Consider the following 8,458-nt stretch of genomic DNA (forward strand, 5'->3'; position numbering starts at 1 on the left):
CACGTGACCTCGTCGATGAGCCACGATACCTCATTAACGAGTCCATGAAGGAGATTCGCCAATGAGCACTTAATCCTCATCGATGAGTTTCAGACCCTAGAAACAGGCCTCTCGGTAAGTTTTTGTCGACGAGCCCAAGAAGGATGCTCGTTAGCGAGAGCCCTGCATTCGTCGACAAGACCCTGTAAGTCCCCTTTTAAAATTTCCTTTTCTTCCTCATTTATTTATTTTTAATTTTTATAAATATTTCGAGTCACTACAAGCTGAGACTCCCCAGTTCAATTTTCGGGCTGAACTGAACTAGTCTCACTTATGGGGCTAAGACTCCCCATTTCAATTAATAAGACGAACTCAACTGATACATTTAAAAATATTTTTGTACATAAAATATGCTTTTGAAAATATAAGCAGAGATGTACACATGAAGCTCAATAAGAAATGCACTCTAATATGATATGAAATTAATGCTTAGTTGAGTAAGGTTATGTTTCTCAAAATGATATTTTCAATATTTCAAAAGATGTATAAAATAAACACTTAAAGATTTAAACTCTATAAAACATTTTCTCCAAAAATATTTATCAATGAAATAAACAGGGGAAATACAAAGGTTTACTCTAAAAATGATTTTCTAAAACTGTGAGTTTAAGTGAGAGAAAATGCACTTTGATAAAATAAAAGCCCAATCAAAATGAATACACTCCTTCAAATGATTTTCAAAAATAACAAAGAGTGTTGGGAGAGTATAAGATTTACCCCATAAAATATTTTTGCAATAAAAACATGTTTTGGGGGAACTTTGATTATGATAAAATTAGGGACAAAAATTGGCTAATCAAAGTTGCTAATTTTGACAAATGAATGGGTATATATATTTTTTACGAAAAATATGACCGTTGGGACACACTAGGTATTATTAAAAATGTTTAATCAATTTTAACCCCAACTGCCCTTAATTACCTACGGTAAAATTTGGCCAACCCGAGAATTTTGGTCGACCAAGCAATAGGTTTGGTCACCCAAACAGACACATGAGAAAAAGTAACTTTTCCATGTTTAGGTTCCAGAGAATAGGTTCGAGTGGCTGAAGAAGAAGATTTTCAAAAATGTCTGAGGTTTGGTTGGCTAGACTTAAGTTCGATCTATTGGACTGCTCAGTTTAGTCGCCCGAGGTGAAAATAAACATGAAGTTCGAGCACTCGGGGAAGGTGGAAAAAGTTACAGCCAGGGTTTGATCGACCGAGAAGTTCAACTCATTTTGGTTCGGTCGCCCGAACCAAGTCAAACTTTTGACTAGTCAACAGTCCGCTCGACCAAGGCATTTTTAACTTGCCTGGTTTGGTCGCATGAATACCTTTCAAACTTAACAGTTTAGGTCCTTTCTAAGTTTAAAACTATGTGCAGAGACCTAGGGTCTTTCTATGGCCTAGGTTTTTTAAAATAGCCCATGTTGGAATTGGTGTATTCCCAAGAAGGGGGGGGGGGGGGGGATGAATTGAGTATTTAAAATTTATTCCTAGGTATGTCCAAATCAGTAGCAGTAATACTTAACCTAGGGTATGTCTATATACTTATAAACCCAAATACGCAGATAAATGAAAGATGCGGAAATTAAATCATGCGCAATATTCATACAATAACATACATGTGCAGGAATATAAATTGTGGAAATATAAAATAGGACACACACGATACGTTATCCGGGTTCAGCCAAATGTGCCAACATCCCCGCCTGAACTTGCAAGCTCGAGGATTATCACTATTGTTCACTTAATGGGTGGAGCGACACCGATTAGAACCAGGTCAAATTCTTAGGGCTGACCTCAACCTTTGCAAACTCTCCTTACGAGGCGGAGAAGGCCCTATATCAAATTCATAGGGCTGGCCCCAACTTGATCCTTACGGGTTAGATTAAATGCCCTCAAGCCACGCCTAGAATACAACAATGAAATACAAATTTATATACTATTCAAATTTCTTCCATCACAAGAAGATTATGTACTGATATGCACATGTAGTAATCACCGCACTTCAATATGATAAGAATTATAAGCTCAGTGCAATATGTGTGCTAACACTCAATCTTAGGTCATTATTCAATCAAGTACAGGAGTGTATTATCAAGCCTATCTTTGAAACAATGTATAGATATATATCTCAATCACAATTTAGGTTTTCAAAGATTTTCACCAAATGTAATCAAAATATCTCTAAAAATATTTTCTCAAGATTCTAGCACAAGAGATATTCGAAAAAAATAAGCTTGTGAAAATAATACTTGCACAATAAAAAACACAAGCTTTAGGTGTCTTGCAATTCAAATGTCAAGACCCACGAGCTACAAGGTTTCCCACACAATAGATTTATTAAATTAAATTGAAGGAAAACCTTAGCTAAACTCTCAAAAAGAAAATAATCAAGCAATCACATAAAGAGAGTTTTTAGCAAATAGGAATATTGTAGAATCACTAAGAATGCTCTCCCACAATAAGATTTTTTTTAAATGAATGAGCAAAGGATGAGTATTAGGGTTTGAATGTGAAGAAATAACTCTAAAAAATTCAGAGGAAATTTTTCTAATCAAAATCCCTAATCCTAGCTTAATTTGTGCAAATGAACATATATATATATATATATATATATATATAATCACACTCAAAAATATTACCGTTGGGACACAAGGGTAATTATTAAAATTATTTTAAATGTGTTTAATAAAATTAACCCTATTTTACCCCAAATAACAACGGTAAAAATTGGGCCAACCTGAAACTTTCGGTCGACCGAGCCATAGGTTCAATCATCCGAACAGACACATGAAGAAAAGTAATTTTTGATGTTCGGGTGGCTGAACTAGGCGATTTTCAAAATGTCTAAGATTCGATCACCCAAACTTAAGTTTGGTCTACCGAACTTGCATGTTCAGTCGCCCGAGCTCAAAATGAACTTGAAGTTTGGGCACCTGAGGACGCTAGGAAAAGTCAAGGCTGGGGTTCGGTCAATTGTGGACGTTTAGTTCAAATAAGTTCGGTTGCCCGAGCCACAGTCAACATTTTGACTTTTCCCCGTTAAGTTGACCGATTGCGATTTTCAACACGAGGGGTGCGTCACCGGAAATCCTTATCATTTGTTTGTGACCCCGTAAGTAAATTTGTTGTCCCTGATGCATAGATGATAGTGGGACTTATCTACGTGTCTGTGCAATAGTCCTAGGGTTTTCTAAGGTCTTTCGCGCATAGAACCTAAAAAATTCGGTGTTGGGAAAACTATGATCCTTAAGGTCATTCAACGGTCTTGAGCTTATAGGTTCCTACTTGCAATGAGACGTGCCATCAATTCTTACAGACTTGTGGATCTGGGAAAGACTTAAATAATATTACAGACCCGAATTAAAAGTACAAAGAAATTAAACACTTTGGGTCTTCTCTTTCTTCAACTCAATATGTGCCATGATATGATTTCGTCAATATGATCTTGCACACAAATTTGGCAAACATTAAATACCTTATATTTGTCATTATAAAAAATGAGATAGGACTCAAAAAGTCAATAGCCCAAAACTCCAGCATTAGTGGACCAAATTTAGGTTTGGTTCCCTATGGTCAATCTATGGTCCTGTCTGAGCATTAAGTCATATCATGCATGATGTACACAGTTATTACCGATCAAAATATAAAAATTAAATGCATATACAAATTAAAACAAATATGTATTCTTCTTCGCTCTTCTGACAACCTGGAATGCATCTGAGTGTATAGTCTTTACATTACTCAAGGCTTCCATTGCTAGTCACCTTATTTGTGTATTGAATTATAACCTGTTCAATCACTAAGTACACATATGAGAAATATGTTCTTTATCAACATCAAAATAAGGGTCAAACTCAAAAAGTCAACACTTTAGATGTTGAGGGAAAGGTTATTATATGCTAAATTTAGAAAATGTGAATTTTGGTTAGAACAGATTGTATTTCTTGGGCACGTTATATCTGCGGAGTGGGTATTACGTCGGACCCAAGTAGATAGATAGCGGTGGTGTGTAGTGTAGTGTCTAGCGACTAGGCCAAAACGAAAAGAGTGTCCTTGAGTTTCAGAGAGGTTCTGAGTATTAGACAGGAATATTACCGCCCGAACCGATTCGTAGAGGGTTTTTTCCAAGTTGTCAGGTCTTTTGACCAGTTGACCGGAAAGAATATAAGATACGAATGGATGGCGAATGCGAGCAAGTATCCTGGAGTAAAGCAGCTACTCGTAACGACGCCGGTATCTGGGGACCATTGCTTTAGGAGAAGGGGGTTTTGCAATTGTAAGTGACTGCATCTCAGCATGAAAAGACTTGTTTGCATTGTTAAACAAGAGTGGAAGAAGTAAGTGCGTGTGACTTATAAGCACTTAGAGAGACAAGAAGAATTAACGAAAACGCCATGACTTGGAATTAAGTGGCGTGATGTTTTGACATTAAAAATATTGAGATATTATCTGGATGGTAGGCAAATGTGTTTATAACTAGGAAGTGGAATTTTTATCCGAATTATAGATATAATACGATTTGATATGAACACGTGAATGAATGTGAGAATTGGGTCGAAAATCTGTGATGATTGAAAGGTATAGTAATTATGGAAAAAGGGAAAAAAGGGGGGATTGGCGATACGAAACGCCGCCGATCCTCCTCAAGACTTAGGTTTCCGGAGCTTGCGATTTGATGGACAGTGATGAATGAAGCAAGACGCATATTAGTGAGTACTTGATATGTAGTTCATGACATTGTAGATTTATATGAATGGGGGCAGATAATATTCAATAGAATTCAAGAATAATTTTACTATACGATTAAAAAATGATGTTCAGATGACTTATGCCGAATTCAGTTTAGATTGGCATAGCTGAATCAGGAAAATAACAGTTTCTAAATGAAAAATATAATAGATAGATTTTTACAGAATTGTGAACATGTCAGATTTTATACGGACTTATGAAAATGAGATCATGTTATAGTGTTGTTATTATAAATTGTATTGTATGGTATTGTATGGTAAGAGTTATGATATGACGGCTGTGTGTTGGTTGTATGCCGGGTTATGATACGACAACTTTATGTTGAGACAAGACATGACATGTTTTATATAATTATGTGAATATGACAATTTGATGTTGTTTAAGGATATGTTAGACTCTGCATTGATTTGGGAAAAGTGAGATGACTATGGGACCTGTTGTGTGAATATTCAGTATAGAAATTCTGTGTGAAGTCTATATTGATCCCGATGGGAAAATATGCTCAGTATAAACACTTTGTGAAGTCTATACTAATGCCAATGAGAAGTTATGCTCAGCATAGAAACTCTATGTGAAGTCTATACTAATGCTGATGGGAAAGAATATGCTCAGTATCGAGCTTATTTGTGTGTGTATAGAAGGACTATCATGTTTATTATTTTTCATACATTTATAATATACGTTGTTGTAATACCTAAGTGAGAATGGTTCATCCGCCATAAGGAGGGTAATTAATAAACTGACAGTAAATTTTTCCTCGGAATTGATACATGGATAGATTGCAAATTTCGATGAAGAAATTTATAAAGGATGGGAGAATGTAGTAGAAACCCAGAGAAAAAAATATTATTAATCAATTCATAAATTAAACATTATTAAATTAAATTAACTAAATAAATAATATGATTGGATATAGAAGATGCATGTGTATAATATATATATACTAGTAGGATATATATTATATATACTATATAATAAATGGTAACTATAATATAATAACGTAAAGTAATAAGTCTTATATATATTTAAAGATTAGCACTTAAGCTTTGTGCGGGATTGAAATTTGTTCAAATCTAGAGAGCCATCCGCCCTCTCTCTCTCCTCTCTCTCGCATTCCTCAATTTTCTAGGCCAACGTGCGCGCGATCGAAAAATTTACAAAATATCCTTGGGTTCCAAATTTGCCCACCAAAATTTAACTATGTGCGGGATTTGTTGCTAGGAGAGTCATGAGGACACCACTATGTGATAAGTACACGGCACAGCTAATCATCTTTCAATTTTCTCTCAATCTTCAGCCAAATTGACGACAAACACCATTCACAGGGTTCAGCTTTGATATTTGAGCAAGTTAATAAGAGACAAATTTTGATTGGAGAGATCTAGGTTACCACTCCAAGGCGTAAGGTGAGGAGTACAAAATATTTCCTGTTGTCGTTTTTAAAAATTTATCGTAGAATTACATTGTGTATTTAATTATTACATTGTAGTCATTTGATTATATTAGATTTTGAAAAATATTCCTGGATTAAATCAAACTGCAGAAAGAGATTATTATATTGATTTTGGAAATATTATTGGCGGTATAAATTAAAACTATAGAAGTGGAGTATAGACGAGATTTTTGTAAATATTCTAGTGATTAAATTAAACGGCAAGGATTTGATGAAATTAGATTTTAGAATATTTTGGCGTTCGATTAAATGCGGGGATTGATCATAATTGGTGTTTTTATATATGTGAGAAATTCAAAATTAAATATTAAAAAGTGGATCATCCTGTGTTTAGAATTTAACTGGTAATTAGGAGCATTGATGAGCGATAGTATTATATACGGTGGATTTAGTTGACTCAAAAAAAGTATTGAATAATGGATTTGTGCGAATGGCCACAGCACTGCTTAGGATCCCTGCTGCGGTATTTGTGTTGCCATGAATCGGGGTAAAGGGAATACATTATTTTTCGTTGTCTCTGTCAGGCTTTTTAAAATTGTTTGAACACGTGGATGTTGGCACAATTTGAGTATATTATACCGTTGTATGTCGTATTTGGTAACTGAGTTCTGTATGGATTTGGGTGTATGGAAGGTCGTTTTGAGTTAATTTATACATATTTGGAATAACCCAGAGGTGTGGTCCGTGTGTGTCCATTTTAGGAAAGAAATGGCATGTTTTGAAAATGAATAGATCAATTTCGAGGGAAAAACAATTGAATTATGGATTTTCTAAGAACTACGCACTTTCCTGGCATTAGTACTTAAATGAAAATTTTAACGTATAACCGGGGCATGAGATTAATAAACACATAATTTATATGAATTGCTGAAATTGTTTATGGTATGATATTGGTGAGTATGTGGCGTAATACTAGTTTATAGATATCATGTATATAAGGGGATTATTGTGCCCAATTTTAAAATGACAGGTATCTGATCTGAGTATAGACATTTTAATTCACTTAATCATGAAATGGTAAGTTAGATTTGCGGTTTTGATTGAAAACTCTGAAGTGGTGATTTTGCTTAGTATAGAAATTTAATGTGGTGAAGTATATATTGATTGGCGAAGGACTGTGTGGCGCCAAATTGAAGTGGTGATGCTCAGTTTAGAAACTCTGGTGAAGTCATGTATTAATGGCCCAAAGCCGGTATGGCATTATCAAATCGACAGGCAGAAGGTCTGTGTGGCATATAGAACGTGTTATAGAAGTGTAAATTTAATTATTTGTGCTGTGTGTAAACGTTACAGTTAGTAGATGTAGATATGACATATATTGTTTTGTAATATGTCGTTAAACTTTACGTTAGTAGATCATTATAATAATTGCTTTACCTTATGTGTGATATGGCATGAAAACGTATGTCTATGTTAGACTTACTTTAACTGCATCATATTGATTACACTGATGGTTGAGTATATTTACGAGGTAATATATAGAGGACATATATAAGTAATTGTCAAATAGAACTCATCAGCCACACACTGAATAACATGAATGTTCGTCTTACTGAGAGGTGTCTCACCTGTATCCATAATATTAACTTTTTAGGTCGACCTAAGGAAGTCGAACTCACAACCCCCCATAGGAGCTCCAAGCGTGGACTAAAACCATTCACACCGAGGGTGTGGTGTGGGCAGGATACCTCTATGTTTATGCTAGAGGTTTTATGAGATATTTGGGGTGATTCCATATATCGTATATAGTTTGGGCTGGTAGATGACTGTGGTTAAGTTACTTTGGTAGGTATGATATTGGAAAAATATTTTCTCCTTGTTGTTTACTTATTAGACTTATGATCAGTGATACATCCAGACCCCATTTGGGTTCTTTTAGATATGAAAATCGACAAGTGGTACAGGGCAGTATGTGTTAATGGTGTTATGATATGGAACATTTTGGGTAGTCTAGCTATTTTGATGTGTTGAAAATTTAGACGGCAAGGTCGTGGCAAGGTGGATTCGTGCATTTATTCTCATGGGTCCGTTCCGCACATACATGTTTTTTGCTTGTTTCTAAATTTTCGGGCGTCCAACACGGTTGTGTGCATTGTGGGCCTATCAGGCTCTCTCGATATCGTGTCTTCCCATATAGGGGGTATAAATTTTTGGCAGGGGGGAAAACATTTCTTGTTTTGTCCCTAATACTAATAATAATTTGTGTGATGACTGATCGTGCCCTATG

The sequence above is a fragment of the Malania oleifera genome, chromosome 1 (genome assembly GCF_029873635.1).
Source record: "Malania oleifera isolate guangnan ecotype guangnan chromosome 1, ASM2987363v1, whole genome shotgun sequence".
Classification (NCBI taxonomy): domain Eukaryota; kingdom Viridiplantae; phylum Streptophyta; class Magnoliopsida; order Santalales; family Ximeniaceae; genus Malania; species Malania oleifera.